General features: G+C 40.2%; 1 protein-coding gene across 15 annotated transcripts in view; it reads right to left on the reverse strand.

Annotated features, from left to right (window-relative positions):
- NFIA (nuclear factor I A) overlaps nucleotides 1-18833 on the reverse strand; it is a 373386-nt gene that overhangs the window by 304561 nt on the left and 49992 nt on the right. For 3 of the 15 annotated variants that reach the window (XR_007455025.1, XR_007455027.1, XR_007455026.1), the window contains exons 4-5: nucleotides 10376-17064; nucleotides 5122-5678 (exon numbers count right to left, since the gene is read on the reverse strand). The exons of 10 other annotated variants lie outside the window; for them this stretch is intronic. The gene's annotated coding sequence lies outside the window, so the exon portion shown is untranslated. Of the gene's footprint in view, nucleotides 1-4851; nucleotides 5679-10375; nucleotides 17065-18833 lie in introns of those variants that run through there. 2 more of the 15 variants (XR_007455024.1, XR_007455023.1) reach the window with 2 other exon arrangements.

Below are 18833 nucleotides of genomic sequence, written 5' to 3' on the forward strand. Positions count from 1 at the left end.
GAGCGTCCAACTCTTGATTTCAGTTCAGGTCATGATCTCACAGACATGGGATCGAGCACCGCACCGGGTTCCACGCTGAGCGCGGAGCCTGCTTGGGATTCCCTCTGTCTGCCCCTCCCCCACTCACGCTCACACTCTCTCTCAAAATAAGTAAACATTTAATGAATGGATAACCAGATGACTCAAGCATCTGACAATTATCCACATTCTCCTGAAAAGAAGGTTCAGATAGATACACAGATTTCAACATGTCCACTAGTCAGAAGCGTGCTGCTGCTTTCAAAGGTTCAGAGAGAGATGAAAAACCAACCAGGCCTTCAATCAGATACTAGCAATGATGCCTCCTGAAAGTCTTCTGGAAGGCACCAAATCATAAAGAACCAACAGGAATCAGCCAGACAAAGGGATGGAGGTATGGAGGGAGAAGGGGCTTGAAGGAGAGAAGACGGAAAGTAAACAGGTCCAAAGGGAAGAAGAATGTAGAACATTGAACAAGGTACAAATAGTATATTATGGCTAGAAGGTGGAAGGCAAGATGGCTTGAGGGGTAGGCAGGGGCGAGTATTCTTAAGAGACCTTGTAACAGCAATCTTTCATTCATTCTTCTATTCATTTCACAAATGCTAATGAGCACCTACCATGTACCAGGCATGATGCTAGACCTCAGAGATACTGAGATGGGTTAACCATGTCTCAGATACTTGTTGCCACCACTCAACGATGAGCTGTACGTTACATGGCTGGTTCACGTTCAACATACAAAACGTGAACTGGAACATAAGAAAATGCCCCTTGCTTTTCCTAATCCACCTACTAAATTAAACTATTCACACCTGCAGGGGAAGGACTCACTTGCATTGGTTTACAATGAACATTAGCGAACCCCCTAGGATAACATTGGACTTTTGCCCACTCATCAATATTAATTGCAACATATATAGATGCACCCTGTGTTCTCCCATTTCTCCAATTTCAGCCCTCACACCAAGGTAGGCTCTTAATCCAACTGAAGTTTCAGGGCACACACTTCGGTGCAGCTGGGACCATAAAAATTCACATGATATCATTAAGCACCACTAGGTGAAAAAAAACAAATGAAAATTACATGCTTTCCAACAACATAAAGCCCAAAGTCTACTTACAAAGAAGAAAAAAATCAGCCCGAACATTATAAAAGAGGCAAAATGAATTTCTAACAGTAACCACGCAGGACTCACAGATTTCTCCATGTAATAAGATTCTACTTTTAAAAACTGAAATAAAGTAAAATATCTCAATGACCAGAGGTCTGATTCCATTAGAGTAACCCTAAAAGTTATCAGGCCACAGAATGTTCTTTGGTAATGAAAATTTATTTTAGTATTCAGTCATTCACCCTGATTTATATCATTATTTCCAAATATTAGGAATCTACCTAATTGTAGTAGATTTATGATGACACTGAGGGAAAAAGCATGCACAGCTTCAGGATTATATTCACTTGAAAAGAATTGTCCATAAGAGTCACTAACTCACCACCCAGTCAGGTGTCCAAATCACGTGAAAAGTCACATGGTGCCAGTCCTTTCTGAACCCACCTGGCCACACTCCACTCCCAACTTCTAGTAAATACCTTATCAAGTGAAATTAAGTGAGACTCATCTCACACAGTTTCTCAAAAATGTGTGAGAGAAAAGAATCCTTCCATTGCTACAGAAACTTTTACCAAATATCTTCTAGTGCCTAGCAGAAGCAGTCCCTTCCTGTAAAGAGCACACTATTTAGGGGAAGAGGAGGGGATGTGGGGGCCAGGGGGGTGACGAGTAAATCCACAAAATCACAACAGCAAAGGTGCTGTCTTGTAGTCACTTGCGCAGAGAGGGCCAGAGAGTCTCAAATGAAGAACACCTCACAAGCCCAAGATAACCCAGGAAGGCTTCCTGGGGGCAGGGCTTTTGAGCTCAGTCTTGTAGAAGAAACAGGAATCATTAAGGAGATTTTCTGGTAGTTATGCATGTGTAAGTGACTCTGCTAAGTTAGCAATATTTGCATTTTAGACTGTGCTCTTTTGGGGTGGGTTTTCTAGAATGGAAGAAACTACTTTAAAAAAAATCCTGCCTATCAGCCAATGAGCCTAAGGACACTGGAATCTCTGGCAGGGTAGACTTAGCTGAATAATGAGGCCCACCTACCCGAGATGTCTATGTCCTAATCCCAGATCTGTGAATATGGCAAAAGGGACTCTGCAGATGTTATCAAGTTAAGGACCTGAAAGTGGAGAGATTATCCTGCATTATCCAGGTAGGCCCAATGATGTGATCTCAAGGTTACTTATAAGAGAGAGGCAGGAGGATCAAAGACCTGGGAGAAGGACGCAGAGACTGGAGTGATACGGCTATGCACCAAGGAGTGCCAAACCAGCCTCTGGAAGCTGAATGAGCCATCAGGGTTCTTCCCTGCAGCTTCCAGAAGCAACCAGCCCTACTGACACCAGCCTGGTTTTTAGACTTCCTACCTTCAGGGCTGAAGAAAATAAATTTGAGTCACTTTGTGGCAAGTGAGTGAGGGGCAGAGAGAGAGAGGGAGAGAGAGAAGCAAGGCTCACCCTAAGTGGGGCTCGAGCTCACCCGAAATGGGGCTTGTGATCACCTGAAACAGGGCTTGTGATCACCCCATGCGGGACGTGAGCTCAAGAACTGTGAGATCATGACCTGAGCCAGAGTCCGATGCTTAACCGACTGAGCCATCCAGGTGCCCCTAAACTTGTGTCCTCTTAAACCACTAAGCTTGTGGTAACATGTTATAGCAGCAATAGGAAACTAAAACAGAGTTTGCAGTAACATGCAGAAGAGCTAAGTTAAATCAGCACTAACGTCACCTCACAAATCCAGGGCACGAGGACGTGCCAGAGCAGAGAAACAGTGACAGTTGTCACTACTGAGGGAGTTAAACTTTACACATAAAACCTAAAACAGGTGCTTGCTTCTATGACCGGAAGGGAGTGATCATGTAGCAGTGAGGGAGTTCATATCTGAGCACCTCTATCACGTGCCCTCCACCCCAGACCCAGCTTCTGGGTAGGGCGCCCCATGCCACAGACACCCAAACACACTCCCACCGGTGAAAAAGAAAGTAACCAAGCACCTGGAGAGCAGGTATTTTTGTCCCATTCGTTCGCCAGCACCTGGAACGATGCTTGGCACATGATAGTTGCTAATAATATTTAGTGAACTAATGAAAGTCTAAAAATAAAAAAAAAATAATAATCTGTTTGTGAATAACAACCAAATCTCTGGTGGATACTCTTTCTTCTGAAAGGTTATCTGACTGGCAGACACCAAGATTTTGAGAGAACAGCCTCCTCATAATTGTACTTCTGGTGTTAGCCATACAACGTGACATGTAATAAAAATGGCAAAACAAAACTTTGGAAAGTCAGTGAAACCAGGTTATATGGCAATATGTTAGATTCGTGTTCTTACTGTACTTGAGGGAAGCATTAATTTCCTTGAGAGTTTTTCTCCTTGGCTTAGTGCTGAAATGGCATAAAAGAGGCAGAGGTTTGATTCTCTTAGATTTACTATTAATGCCACCAGCATTTCAAGAATAAAATATGTACAAGCAGATATGGAAGAGCCTTAATTAAATAAGATTTTATAGGCATTTGAAATATCCCAAAGTTAACAGCCAGAAGGAAGGCAACCTCACTTAGACAGATGAGGATTAAGTACCAGCAGTGGCCACACTGAGGCAGGTCAACACACTTTTCCAAAGGGAACGTGTGCGTCAGGTATGTTCTAATGCTGGGTCTCATTGTTCTGGTAACTTCTGCTAAAGATGGACAAAGGTAGGAATTAAACAGCTGCAGGTCTTAGGCTAATGGCTAACACAAAGGAAAATAAATATCCATCCATTTTCTAGAGAACATTCCCTGAGCACCTACCCTGTGCCAAGCCCAGGGCTACATCCCAGAGAGAGAAAAACAATTATACTGAGTTACTGAGCATTTTTTTTTTTTTTTTTGGTACCGAGCAGCTGCACCAAGCATGAGGTATGGTCCCTTTACTAATACCTGCATTTGCACAAGAAAACCAAAGTTCACAGAGTTCTCATAATTCTCCCGAGTTCGTGTGGCTAGTGCTTGGCAGAGTGACAATCTGAATCCATGTACGTAGGAGTCTAGGGTCCATATTCTCACATGTTAAGTGCCCTAGTGCCTCTGCCCAGCAAGCGCCCATCATTGAATGCCATCATGAAGTCATACCTTGACAGACAGACAGACAGACAGACACAGACACACACACACACACACACACACACACACACACGGGATAAATTTGGCAAAAAAATTTTCTACAGAACTACCTGCTTCAAGAACACAAAAATGTTGTTCTAAGCCCTCTAGAACAGTGATTTTCAAACTGTAGCATACATCAGCATCACCTAGAGGGCTTGTTTAAAAACAGATTGCTGAACTTCAGTCCCCAAATTTCTGGACTGGGGACCAAGGATTTGCATTTCTCACAAGTCTCCATGTGAGGCTGCTACTGCTGATCTGAGGACCACATTTTGAGAGCCACTAATGTATAAATCTGTAATGCAATCTCTCTAAAGAGCAAGATTCTTTTTTGTTTGCCATCTCTAGAAGAATACTTGGCACATAATAGGTTTTCAGAAAATATTTACTGAATGAATGGATCTGCGGTGTATTTGAAAAACAGATAACCAACTGTATTAAAGTTGTGTGCAAGTTAAGTGTAAACAGGTTCTGGCTGGGACCTGGGAGATTATCTACCTCATGATTAAGGGCCTGAGACTTTCGTGAATGTTGTGACATATCCTTTGCCCGTTCAGAGGCATAGTATCAATGTATGGGTACTGCTATCACAGCCTTTCTCCACCATGGTAATGTGGCATATTGGAAAGAATATGGAATCAGTGTTAATTCTATACTCACTAAGCACAGAATCTCCAAGGCTAATGCTATACAGCTGAATATCCCAGGGCAAGCAACTAACCCTGGAAAGCCTAGTTTTTGCTTTTATAAAATGGGCTCTCAGGAAGATTAAAAACAACAAATATCAAGTGTTCAGATACGGGTGGAGCACACAGTAAGAATTCTTCAACAGGAGTTATGATTACCTTAATCGCAAATAAACCTCCATCAGGGTCATCATAGGAATCTTGATCTTCAGTAAATTGTTGTTCACTCGACAATATTTCGCAAATATTTACCGAGCATGCCAGTCACTCTGTGGGGCATGTTTGATTCTCAGATGCCACATGGAGTAATGGGTTAAGGAAAAAAAAAAAAAAAAAGAAAGATCCCTTCCCTAGATTTCTTGCCACCCAAGGGGCTTGTTCTAAAAACCCTGGGAGGAAAGGCCCACAAGAGCTCTCTGCAAGAGCGCGGAGGCAAGAATCAACAAGAGTTCTGTAAAGAGGTGAAGCCAGGTGTTTCTCCTCTCTGAGGAGGCATGAAGAGGGTTGAGTCAACAATCCTACTTGCTCTTGGGGCAAACAGTCACCACACAGGCGGTTCTGCTGGCAGGCGGGAACGGGTCAGAAGAGAAGCTACACTGTCCGGTGGCTACAGCTGGAAGGTTCTATCCCAGGCTTTCTCTTAAGCTCTTGGCCCAGGGGCAGACACTCTGTCTCGGCCAGGAGAGTCTCCGTCCGCACCTTCCCGTCTCCTTAACCTGAAACACGAAGGGCGACACAAAATGCCCCTCCCTAGAGTGCAAGCCAGTGTGTATTGCCGTATGTTTGCATCAAGTTCTACTGTTAAGAAAACCAAAATGACAAGTATGGGAACCGGATAGCAGAAAGCAACCTTTACGATTTTGTATTCCTGTGTTCATTCATAATGTAAAAGACTTAGAAAGGTACCCATTTGGACTCTTGAGAACAGGAAAATCCCAAAACCATAGTTTACTATTTTCAAAGGAGTTTCAATATGGGCAGAAATCAAGAATACTGTTCTTCAGGCTAAGTTTATATCCTGAAATATGCTTCTTGTAAGAAATAATTTAAAAATGTGGAATCTAAAATTAAGCAAAAATAACATACAGTATGTTCAGCTTTGAAATTTGCCGGGACTCAGCCAAGTTTACCATAAACAGAAGGCAGAACTGTCTATTTTTAACTTTACAGCCCTTGGGTGATTAAAATTTTGAGCCATAATAAACAACTTTTTTCATCTTTGCAACATAATTTCTCATTTGAAATTGCAGTCTTTTTAGTTGTTTAGGAGATATGGATTGAGCACTTCGTGTTTTTAAATTCTTTCTTAAACGGAAATTTCTTGCAGAGACTAAATGCATTCATTAGCATGCCAAAAGCACAGATTTAAAAAAAAAAAAAAAAAAAAAGGAAAGGAAAAGAACCTCACCAAGGCCCAGAACTAAATTGCCTTCTCTTCTTCTGTTTCAACTGTTGAGCAATTAGCACCTTTGGCCAGTTGCATTTTAGGAGAACACAGTAAAAGATCCCACCATTCTGCCTATGTAAGTGCAATCACCACAAACACCTCACCACCACCCAGCAGATTATTTGGCAATTTGGCATGTTTGCAGACCTATTATGTCAGCAGAAAGTGTATCTTCCCACCAGGAAAGACAGTTGCATATGCAATAAACCAATAGCCTTTGACACACCAGTTAATTACATCAGTTAACTACTATCTCCTGTGCATGATCATAGTGTTAATGAAACTATTTTGGTGTGGAAATGAAACAGGTCAAGACAAGCAGATCAGGAAACAGAAGGGATTTAGGGTCATAGAGGATGATAATGTGCTGAGTCACACAGAACTTAACCTCGGCCCCCAAGAAGGATATTAAATTATTCCCTCTGCTGTGAGTAACGCTAGTATTCTTTTTCTTTGGCATCACTTAGTGCTAAATAGCTCAAAACTCTTTAGAAATTATCAAGTTTAACAGTTTGCCTCCCTATCAAAAGCTATTAGCAACTGAGTTGTTAGACAGCAACAGAAGCCCAGTCCAGAGGTGCTGACTTTAAATGCAACATCTTTTTTTTCCCTGCGTGAAAGGGATGAGTGAAAGATAATGCCCGATTTCTGGTTTGGATGACAGGGTGAAGAATGGAGACAGCCACTCATTTTGAAACACAGGAAGATGAGCAGATTGTTGGGAAAAATGGGTCAGGCAGTGCAAGATGTTAACTCAGGTTTTTGTCTCAGGTGTTTTCATGTCAGGTGTGGGTTTGAGGCTACAGAGGAAAATCTAACTCCTACAAGAGAACAAGAGAATGTCCCACCAGACACTTAAATATTTAAGCTTATTCTTAAGGTCATTCTAAGGAATCTCTGCTCCAGACTTTAGAGCCATGTTTTTCTCAACTGTCCCTCCTATGATACGATTTCCTGATCCATTAGCACCCGGGTCTCCATTTTGCTGGCATTCCTTTTAGCATGTGTACCAAAACTGGGCAAAAATATTCCAGCTGTGGTCAGACCACAGCCCAACATGGCCTTCGCCTTTTAAAAGGCAATGTCACACTGCTGGCCTCGATTAATCTTGAGGTCAACTTACACTCTTCGGTTGTTTTCACATGTACTTCTGTCAAATTAGATTTCCTCCACCTTGCCTTTGTATAATGAAATTTCTATTCTAAAAGTAGGATGCCCCATTCCTAGCCTGTCTGTGTTTAAGAGTAAACGGATTTTCATCCCGTTTTCATTTCATTCTTACCGATTCATCCCCCAACTCTACCAGAACACCCAGAGGTACAGTCTTTGGGAATGAACTTTCCCATGCTACACTCCAAGAGTAAAGATGCCTGAAAATGTCCTATACCGAGTAAAGACGCCTGAAAATGTTCTATACCTCTTACCACTGGATCCTCCATACCCCAGGCTACTTTATAAATAACGTTTTCCCCTCCAGAACACATGTAAAGCCATTGAGGGGTGGGAGCCCTACACGGAGAACAAGATCATCTTCCCCTGGCCTTGGAACAATGCAGATGTACTGTAAATTATTTCTTTCTTATTCTAGGGTACAACATGTGTATGTTCACAATATAAATGTAGATACTGTGCACTGCCTCATGCTTCCCACCCCCCCCCCCGCCCCTTTCCAAAAAGAACAGCCAGATATTTACCAACATCCTGGAGGCCAGTAAACAATTTAGGTCTTTTCTGTAGGCAGTAGTAAGGAATGTTGATTGCATTTCCTTAGCTATCAGTATGTAACAGGCTTTGTAGGCTTCAGGGCAGAGGTACAGAAAAAAGTGTAAAGGAGAGAGCTATGTTTTAAAAAAAAAAAAAAAAAAAAAAGTACACTGGCCAATTTCCAGCACTTATCTCTGCTTTGCAGCCCCTCCGCCTGGCGATCTCAGGGTCATGTAAGGATTCGGATAAGTGAGCAGTCTCAACGCTTCCAGCTCCCTGGATATTCCCATCATCATTTACTGGGCATCCCTCAAGTTTGGTGGAACCTAATGTCTGGATTTCCACCAGGTCACGGAGCTGTAGGGGAAGCTACTCTTTCACTGAGTTCTTTTAACATCCTGAAAATTTCAACCCATTCACCCATACCAAAATTTCTTTGTAAAAATCCCTAAGAGGTATAAAAAGCAATTTTATACCTCTGTGGAAGATGGTAACAGTAGGAAATATGCTTGACCTGATGCTTATCAACGTCAGAAATTAGCATGAACTTCTTAATAGTTAAACCGGTTACATACTCTTTTTAAGGAAGAATGGGAATACAACCGTTTTCGGTGATGTAGATGTAGCTGTGCCTGAAGGCAGGACCAAAGACAAGATCCCTTCCCAGTAACTGTCTGCGTTCATTTACGGTGCCACCAGGGCAGGCATCAGTGACTCAGAATTAAGCCCGAGAAACAGTGTTAGGAAATCTCAAGTTAGGGAATGCTGACTCGTATCAGCAACTAACTTTCCAGACCAGCTTTCAGGAAAGGCATCCTAACTTCTTTCCTTACTCTCTGGTCCGTAAAAACAAGATACCCAGGAATCTCTTAGGGAAAAGAAAAAGGTCTCTGTGAATGGCAGCATCCAGGATTACAAGAGTCAACAGCAGGCCTCCTTGCTCTGCAAAACCAACCAGCCCCACAGAGCCCTCTCAGAAAATGCTCAACCTGACCAGTATCCAAAGATACTTGGTCTCAGTAACCTAACAAGAGGGGCTACACTGGTCAGGTTCCAGACTGTCCTCTGCAAATTGTTTTCTTTCATTTGATCCTCAGAGTAACTGAGTTCAGAATTATTTCGATTGTACAGATTAGGAAACCGAGACTCCATAAGCTTTTTAAAATGACTAATTCTTTCATTAGAAAGTGAGAGCTCGGGATTCATCCACAAATCAGTCTGACCAGAAAGGTTTTCTCCCTTTCTAAGGGAGCAGGTGTAAGGCCGTTATTTTGAAAGTAATTTTTGTTTTAGTAAAAACAGATGAAAAAATGCTCTTGTCTTCAGCTCTCTGAGGGGCAAAGTTGCCATAATCATGTTTCTTTCCTTTGTTTTTCTTGCCATAATCTTCACTCCATCTAATTTAGCCTCTTTCAACTGGAAAAAGAGAAAATAAGCTAACAGTAAGAATAAAGAACACTTAATTTTTACATGCTAATTAATGCATGAGCAACATCTATCACGACTGGAGAAGATTTCAGGGCTTCCATATTTCTTCCTCTAAACAAACAGGAGGGTCATAACCAACTCTGACAAATTACTAATGACACATAGGCTACCAAAACACCTATGTCTGAGGTAGACGTCTCTGAATGCAGGCTCTTGGCCCTGACTGCACACCAGGAATCACCAGGAGAGCTTTCGAAAACACTAATACTTAATCCCATCCCAGGTGATGTTAAAAGGCCAGCAAATGCTGAGAACCACAACCCAAAAGCAACAGAACTGAGGGTTAACCAGGACACAAAATAAGTTCATTTAGAATTCTTCCGGGGCGCCTGGGTGGCTCAGCCTGTTGAGCATCTGGCTTCGGCTCAGGTCATGATCTCACAGTTTGTGAGTTTGAGCCCCTTGTCGGGCTCTGGGCTGACAGCTCAGAGCCTGGAGCCTGCTTAGGTCTCTGTGTCTCCTTCTCTCTCTGCTCCTCCCCCCGCTCATGCTCTCTCTCTCTCCTTCAAAAATAAATAAAAACATTAAAAAAAAAAAAAGAATTCAGCCAAGGAAGAAAAGGGAGAGAGAACTGTGTATCCAGTAACTTATATGGCAAATCTGATTTTTAAAGCAATACAAACATCTGCTCTAGCCTGCCACCCAACTGCCCCAAAGAGCAAGCATTCAGGAGCCAAGCCAACCTTGAGTTCCAATTTTGGCTCTCCCATGGTAACATGCGACCAGTGTTTCTGAAGCTCTTTATCCTTGTCTGTAAAACTAGGTAACACCTACCTTGCAGAGTTGTCTTCAAATAGGTATATAAGGTGCTTAGCACACAGTGCTTAATAAATGTTTCAACCTTCTGAAATGTCTCTCCACTTGGCAGCTGTAGGCACCAAACAATTCATTAGGTATGTTTGAGTCATCATTCTGTCCAAAAACTACAAGCTTCTGTCCTCTAGCATTTTCCCTTTAGATGATCTTGATCCATAAGATTATGTGTAGAATATTTACATTCATAACCTAATTCTTACATATTTATAGGACAGTTCACTTAAAACCACTCTTGACTAAGTAGAAATTTCTCTTAAATATAGAACACCTACTTTTGAGCACCTATTATGCACCAGGTATGGTGCCAACCCTTCTGTACACACACAATCCAATTTAATTTCATTGAATTCTTATAAAGCCTGTTCAGGAAAAGAATTATCTCATTTTATAGATGATGAAATTGGGTTTCACAGAGTGAAGTAAACTTGTACATACACACATGTGTACACATACGCACACATACACATGCACACAGAGCTAATGAGGGAACTTGTAAGAATTTGGACCCAGGTGTGTCAAAACTCCAAAGTCAGACCATAACTGCCTCTCCACTGTACAAAACAGTTCATATATAAAGTGCATATGAATAATTTATATACAAAGTATTCATAAAATACCTTGTGCATGTGCATCCATGCCAAACTTCAAAGTATTTTTGTTATATTTTTTTCACATAGAACAGCATCATAAAATTAATTTTTAAATCAATGTGGAAATTCATCTAGCTTCTGTGTTTAGCAATTGGTGTTAATTTACCTCTCATAAGTGTTAGAAAGGCACTACAGCACCTCCCACCCCAGCTCTTTCATACTATTCAAGCTTTTTATTAGCCCTAATGTTGATTGCCTTCCCAGGGCATCTACTGGTTTTCGTATAATTTGTCTAATTAAATTTAAAGAAGAGATGTTTCAGGGAGCACCATTTCATCATTTCCTCTTATACTCCATTCTTTGGGCTTTAATGAGCACCTAAACCCCATCTTAACTCAGCCTTAGTTTCAGCACAGATGAACTGTGCTTGTTAAGACAGTCTTCAGTTGTCAGGAAAAATAGCTTTATTAAGGTCATGGAATGCGGAGAGTTTGATTAAAGCTAATCAAGGAAGAAAGCCAGGCTGCAGCACTGTGAATCAAGTCTCAGTACAACATGTTTAACATAACTTAACCTAGCCTATCTGGTAAAAGCAGACATAAATAAGATCAGGTTTCCAAAAAGAATGCATGAACAAATGCAGGCATATTACACGGTATAATATATCTTCTGCATTGAACTTGAACAACTCTTTGAATAAGCAGCATATATTTTAAACCACATGGATACAAGTGACAGTGGAGGGTTGTCAATAGTCCCTTATCATTTAAAAGTGGGGGAGAGGAGAATTACTTATGTTCTTTCAGATGTAAAATGTGTGATCTGTGGGTGTGTCTGTCCAGTGATGGCACATAGATACCTATGTCTCATTATTCTGTTAAGTTAGGCTTCCAGCTCAGTAAATCTGAGTGACACCTACTAGCAAAATGCAATGCTAAGGCATTCAACACTAACAATATTTTGGAAAGCTCTTCTAAGTGGGGTGATTAGTATTGTTTTAGTTTTAAGAAAATTAACAGTTGTGTATGGGGAAGGGATAGTTGGAATGTGGAAATCTAAAGACCTAGGGCTGTAGTCTAGACTCTAAAGTAACTGGTTGCCATGACGTTCCAAAAGATTCCTGACCTGGGCTATCTGGGCCTCAGTTCTCCTAAGATCCAAATGAATGTACTTACACTAAATGGTCTCCTAAAGTCTTAAAAAGTTCTATGATGCAATGGAAGTCTACCTCCAAATGTAACTTCTATGATGCTATTAAAGCTTACTTCGAACTTCAATCCATTTCTTCCTAATTTAAGACAATATGTTAATATGAAGGGCCATCCAAATTTGTTACTCGATATTTAAATTTAAGAATAAGAATCCTGGGTGGCCTGGGTGGCTCAGTCGGTTGGGCATCCGACTTCAACTCAGGTCACGATCTCTCATGTTCGTGAGTTCGAGTCCTGCATTGGGCTCTGTGCTGACAGCTCAGAGCCTGGAGCCTGCTTGAGATTCTGCGTCTCCCTCTCTCTCTGCCCCTCACCTGCTTGTGCTCTGTCTCTCTCTCTCAAAAGTAAATAAACAAAAATAAATAAATAAACAAACATTAAAAATTAAAAAAGAAAAAGAATAAGAATCCTAATTCAAAAAATAACTGTGGAGAATGAATGAGTATAAAGCCTTGAACAACTGTCCTAAAGATCATGATCTCTGACCATGATCTCTTTTCTCCTTGTTAATATCTTTCTACTTGTTACTTTCTATCCTTTTCCCTTCCAGATATGCAGCTTCAGGACATACTATTATTAACGAACGCACACATTTTTTTTAAAAATCTTTACAGATAATCCCATGACACTGATTTTAGGTCGACTCTAGGTTAAATTCATGATTATTCATCTATAGTATTAATGACTAATAAATACTTTAATTTGCTCATCAAAGAATCTTGAGGTGGTCATATCTAGGAGACCCCAGGTCATACCTAACATCTTGTATGGCTGAAACAGGTAAGACAGTCCACGAGATACACGCACTGGAGAGTTTGGAGTTCCACACAGTGAAATGGTCATGAGAAACAGCAGACCTCGCCTTCTACAACAGCCTGACTCACCACCTTTTTCTGATTTACTAGAGGTAATGGAATACAGAGGCTTAGGAAGAGCAGAGGAGAGCTATGCATAATGGGATTTAAATAATCTGATTTTCCTAAGAAAAGAAATTGAGAAGCAAAGAGATAAAAGATTTTCTGTACATACACACACATATGCACACTCATTTAAAGCACCCTGCAGTTTCCAAAGAGCTTTTATACCCCTTAGGTATCATTTAATCATTATTTTAAAAACAAAACAAAACATGAAGGCAAAGGTTCCAGTTTTTAAGCCACAGAGGAGCAAAGAAATTAAATGACTTAGGCAGCTCCTCATACTTTGTTAACGGCAGTGCTGGAAGTACACTCCAGGTCTTCCGAATTCCAATCTAATGCCATCCTGCTATATGGTGCTGCCTATTTATTTATTTTCATATTTGTTTAACTCAACAAATATTTATTGAGTGGCGGTCACACATCAGGCACTGTTCTAGGTACCAGGAAAACAACAGGGAGCAAGCTCAATAAGCTCTTTTCCCTCCTAAAACATTCTAGTGTGCACATGCGTGTATTTACAGTACATATAGTTTAATATATATGGCTTCTCATACACTTTTCTGTACCAGCCACTTTATGAGACTCATTAAAAATTAAGATCACATATAAATATTTATTATTTTTTAAGAACTGCACTCATTAGGTCAACACAGAACAAATAAACCCCAGCTACTCCTGCCTCCCTTCCTTCTTCATTCCTCCACACAACTAGCCTTTTAAAACAATCTAAGCAAATAGCAAAGTAACATCTATTCGAGTTACACATTTGTTCACATGCTGAGAAGGAAAAAAAATGACTATAAAAGTCTTTAGAAAAAGGAGAGGTTCAAAATTATGGAGAGAGCTTTTTTTAAGGATCATTTTAAGCACACATACAGGATCTTAAAGAATGCACATGGACATCTTGTTTGGAAAAAGTTTGTTCTTTTTTCTTTCTTCTTTTTAATCTACACAAAGCACAGTCTTAAAAAGCCTGGGGGGTGGGGGGGGTGGGGGGGGTGTCTGCTCCCCATCTCTAGTTCTGTTGCTGAATGAAAGATCGACAGGAAATTAACACAGTGGTAGGGAGTTTCTGGCCAAGAGTGAACTCTGAAACAAAAGACCCACTATTGTGTAAGAAAATCTGACATCTATACCCTCAGCCATGTTTAAAACTTTAGTAATCCTTTAGTGTGATCTATGATTTGTTGCAAATTTTTAACATATATATCTGGCGTGTTGTATTACTCCTCATCTTCCAACTCCTCCTGAAAAAAAAGAAAGATTTTTACTTTCTTTGTTCCCTCCGTCCCTCCTTGTCTTTTTAGCCAGCAGCAGAGCAAATGAATTCAACTAGCTTCCTTCCTTTACCATCCATGTCAAAAGCACACTACCTTCAAGGTTTACAGGATTTCCATTGCTACCAAGTTACCTGAGATTATAACAGTAACGTTTTATTTTGAGCTGATGTTACAGAAAATGCTCATTTCTTGATAAATCTGTCAACCTGAAACTGTGTGATATTTTCCCATTTCTAATACCACAGAAAGAGTACTCAGGCATGATGGTGGGAATCAGTAATCTAAGAAATTAAAATCAAACCACGTGCTGCTCAGGTAGATCCACTGAGCATGATCCATTTATGTGATGAAGTTAAAAGGTGAGATTCTTTTAGTAATGGTAGCGGATTGTCCTTGTTTTACATTCAATGCCAATCTCTCAGAGAACTTTTTAGATGGATTTTCTTGATTCGTTTTGTCAAAAATGTATTAGCAAAGCTGGCCATAGCTTCACTGTATTCCTTTTTTTTTAATGTTTATTTATTTTTGAGAGAGAGAGCAAGCGCCAATGGGGGAGGGGAAGCAAGAGAGGGAGACACAGAATCCGAAGCAGGCTCCAGGCTCCGAGCTGTCAGCACAGCGCCCGACACGGGGCTCGAACTCACGGACCGTGAGATCATGACCTGAACCGAAGTCAGACACTTAAGCAACTGAGCCACCCACGTGCCCTTTCACTGTATTCATTAAAAGCAAACTGGGCTTACATCATTTCTATCAATTACAATCAATGTTAGCTTACCCATATTTAATTGTAGAGAAATGTATAAAACTGTGACCTACCAACACAAAATCATGCTCCTCTGCTATTTAAATAGGTGCTGGTAAAGCTAGAAGTAGGAACAAGTCACCAAAGTATCAGCTGTAGAACTTTTCTGGGCACATTCCAAAAGTCTACATCTGCTTGGCAACAACTCAGAAAAGAGATACGGTTACTCTTTTTACAGTAACATAGCTTTCCCAGGCTTCAACGTATAAAAAACAGCTTGCTCTGTATCAGAAGAAAATCCAACCAGATTTGCAAAAATCACATACTCACTATTCTACCCCATCAACTTAAACTTTACTGCCATACATAGAACCAAAATCATCAATGACATGGTTATCATATATTGTCCTGTTCGTGTGGTCTAAGAGTCCAAGTGGGATTTTTTTTTTCCTTTTCTTTTTGCAACATAAACACTTAAGCATTTAGTGATAAAATATTAAAAGCGTGAGGCTCCAGATCCAGTGAGTACAAGTTGCTGATATAGCACCAGGCACCAAAGAAAGGTGTCAAGTATGTTAAAATATGGCTCTAGCTTAGACATTATGGGCCCTATTCTTTCCCTAATATGCTTGCCTTGTTCCTACTGTCCACAGCTAAATGCGCACATCAGCACTAAAATGCATCCCCTTAAAATCTAGAGAGGAAATTCAACACATCTATGTCAATGAACAAAGTAATTGTCACATTTGTTCACCACAAACAACAGATCTAGACACTGTTTTTAATTATAACATTAATTGATCTTTTGTCACCACTAATTAGAGCAATAACATCACATTTAGTTACTTTACTAGCAGGAGTCAACTTTGAGTTGCTGGATAATGCATCAGTCGGGAAGAGGGTGAAGCAGGCAGAAAAAAAAAGAATTTAGGGGAAAAAAAGTCTTATTATTTTTAAAGAAGAAATGTTTATCACATTGGGTGCGTTTTTATATTTTAATCTTATGTCTTGTGAAAACTTCATTTGGTCTCTTTGCAAATAGAGTTCATACTATCATAGAAAATGTTCCCTCATCGTTGGGAAATTACAGACAAGGAAGAATAGGTTGACGATCAGAAAAGCTACCTTTGTGCCTTGAAAAAGACAAGTCACATGAACCTGTCATAGCCCTAGTCTGTGAGAAATGTAAGGGACTTTAATGGGTGTTTTAGTAGAACCACTTAAAATTAAGTGATGAATTGGAATGGGAAAAGTTATTCCAATAAAAGCAAACAAATTAACTAACCTGACCTTGGTCCACATAAAAGATTCATTTTCTTAATGGAAACAAACTCTTTGAGTCTAGCTCAGGTTTAACCACTGAAGTGTACGTGGAACCTAAATTAAGCTATAGAAATGTATGCCTCCAGAAACTCAGGTGCACATGCACAAGTAGGTAAGAGTTCTTATAGCTGTGGGATATGCCGCTGGCATGGTCTAGTATGACCCACTTCTACAATGATTACCACATGAGTCAGAAACCTGTTAAGACCCAATTAACAAAAATGTTATGCATCACTGATGCATGTTTTGTCCAGAGCTTAATTCCACTGTTTTCCTAAGTAAATTCTGTCTTTTCTATTCATTAACTTTCTCTTCCCTTGGGTACAAGTAGCAGCTTCTCCCATTTTGTTTAAAAAGGTTACAGAAGATCTGAAAGTTACAGGGCAACGGGCACGTCTTTGTGTCCATTACTCAAAAAGAGTAAGACAACACTGTCTTCATCACACACTTGGCATCTCTGATGTCGTAGAAACCAGGAATTTTTATTTCACCAGCAGTCTGAAAGACAGCATCAACGTAGCCCAAGCAAACTGGAACGGGATTGGTCTTTCCTCTTCTTCCTACCTCAACGACCAAAACTGTTTTAATAAAAAGTAGAAGTAATTACCAAAGAAGTCATTCTGGGAGCATAAGAAAAGCTTAAAGTCTAAGCTAGTGAGACAAGACAATCGTGTTTGAAGCAATCAAAGACACTGACTTTGACTTTTTGAGGAGACGAGTCAAGGAAAGTTCATCATAACAATGCGAGAACCATTGCACTGGGTCAATTCCCTTGTCCATCAAGCCAAGATTCTAACTTGAACGGGGGCTCCTCTAAGAGATAGTTTGAAGGAAGTTATGGCTGCACTCTGAATTTTTCTCAAAATTCCTAGCTTTATTAGAAATCTTTAACATATTCAATATTTTGAAACTCCCCTTGGAAAATAGCCCTAATGGAAATACAGCAAAGAACTAGTCACTTCAGATAAGAAAATATGACTGCTTTTCTTTCCATAGATATATTTCACTTGCAAAGAAACTGTCCTTTAAAATCAAGTTGTGTGATGGGGCACCTGGGTGGTTCAGTCAGTTAAGCATCTGACTCTTGGTATCAGCTCAGGTCATGGTCCCAGGCTTGTGGGATTGAGCCCCACAGTGAGCTCCACATCAGACTCCATGCTGAGCATGGAACCTGTTTAAGATTCTCTCTCTGCCTCTGGCCTTCTCTGCCTTTTGCACGTTCTCCCTCTAAAAAAAAAATTAATTAAATTTAAATTTAAAACATAGAAATCAAATTGTGTGGATTTATGCTTGATCTGTAAAACAATGGCAGATATGCATACAATAAACTAATCCTGGGGCAACTGGGCTACTTCATATGGTCTAAAAATGACCTTTACTTAATCTTATACTTTTAACATTTGGAAGATTTAAAAAAAAAAAAAGCATGAGGTAGGCACCACCATTTGTTGGAAAACGTACTATTATACTGAATGTGTGACCTTTGGAAGGTCACTTCGCTATCAGAACTTGAGTTTCCTTATCTGTAAAGTATAGGACACTGTATCAACTAACCTCCCTCAGGTTTCAATTCCTAAAATGCTCTTTTTATGTATGTAAAATCATCAGTTTCCATTTCACGCAGGCCAGTGCCCCTCTTCAATAACAACACACGAAGGAGTATGTTAATAAACACTTTTCCTCAGGCTACATGTTTTTTATTTCATACATAATAAAACTCAGCATTATTAACTGGGCTCTTCACATCTCATTATGGTCCATTATTCTTCCTCTTCATTATTTATTAAATTAGTTAGGTGTTCAGTACAATTGTATTATTACACCATTCACCCAAAATAACGGCACACGAAATAAGGCTAACTAAAATAAACAGCCCAATCCTAGAACATGGGCAGTTTCATCTGAACCATTCCATTCAATTCATAAACTTCAAGGGTCTGGTATTTGCCAGTGGCTTAGAGCGAGAGGGTCAAGGACTTGCAAAGGCCCCTGCTCTTGAGGAGCTCCCAGTCCACTGAGAAAGCCAACTCCTATTCTACTATCGGTAAGTGCTGGGTGTATACAGGAGATGCATCAGTATTCCACACATTTTCAAAGGTCCCTGAAGAGTAAAAGGTAAGGTTTTGGTGAATAACACTTGGGCTTATAATTTTAAACAAAGAATAATGGAGGAAGTTTTCTACTTTGAATAGTTACTAATTTTTCACGGTAAGAAGTTCCCTTAAAAATGTGGCAATCTCCATTAACTCTCTTCCCAGAAAAATTCGCAGGTAGTCTAAATTCTGCTTTTAATTTCAGGAACTAATACACAGACCATGAGTTAACCTAGCCTTTTTGTCCCGTTCAC

This window comes from Panthera uncia (genome assembly GCF_023721935.1).
Source record: "Panthera uncia isolate 11264 chromosome C1 unlocalized genomic scaffold, Puncia_PCG_1.0 HiC_scaffold_4, whole genome shotgun sequence".
Lineage (NCBI taxonomy): Eukaryota > Metazoa > Chordata > Mammalia > Carnivora > Felidae > Panthera > Panthera uncia.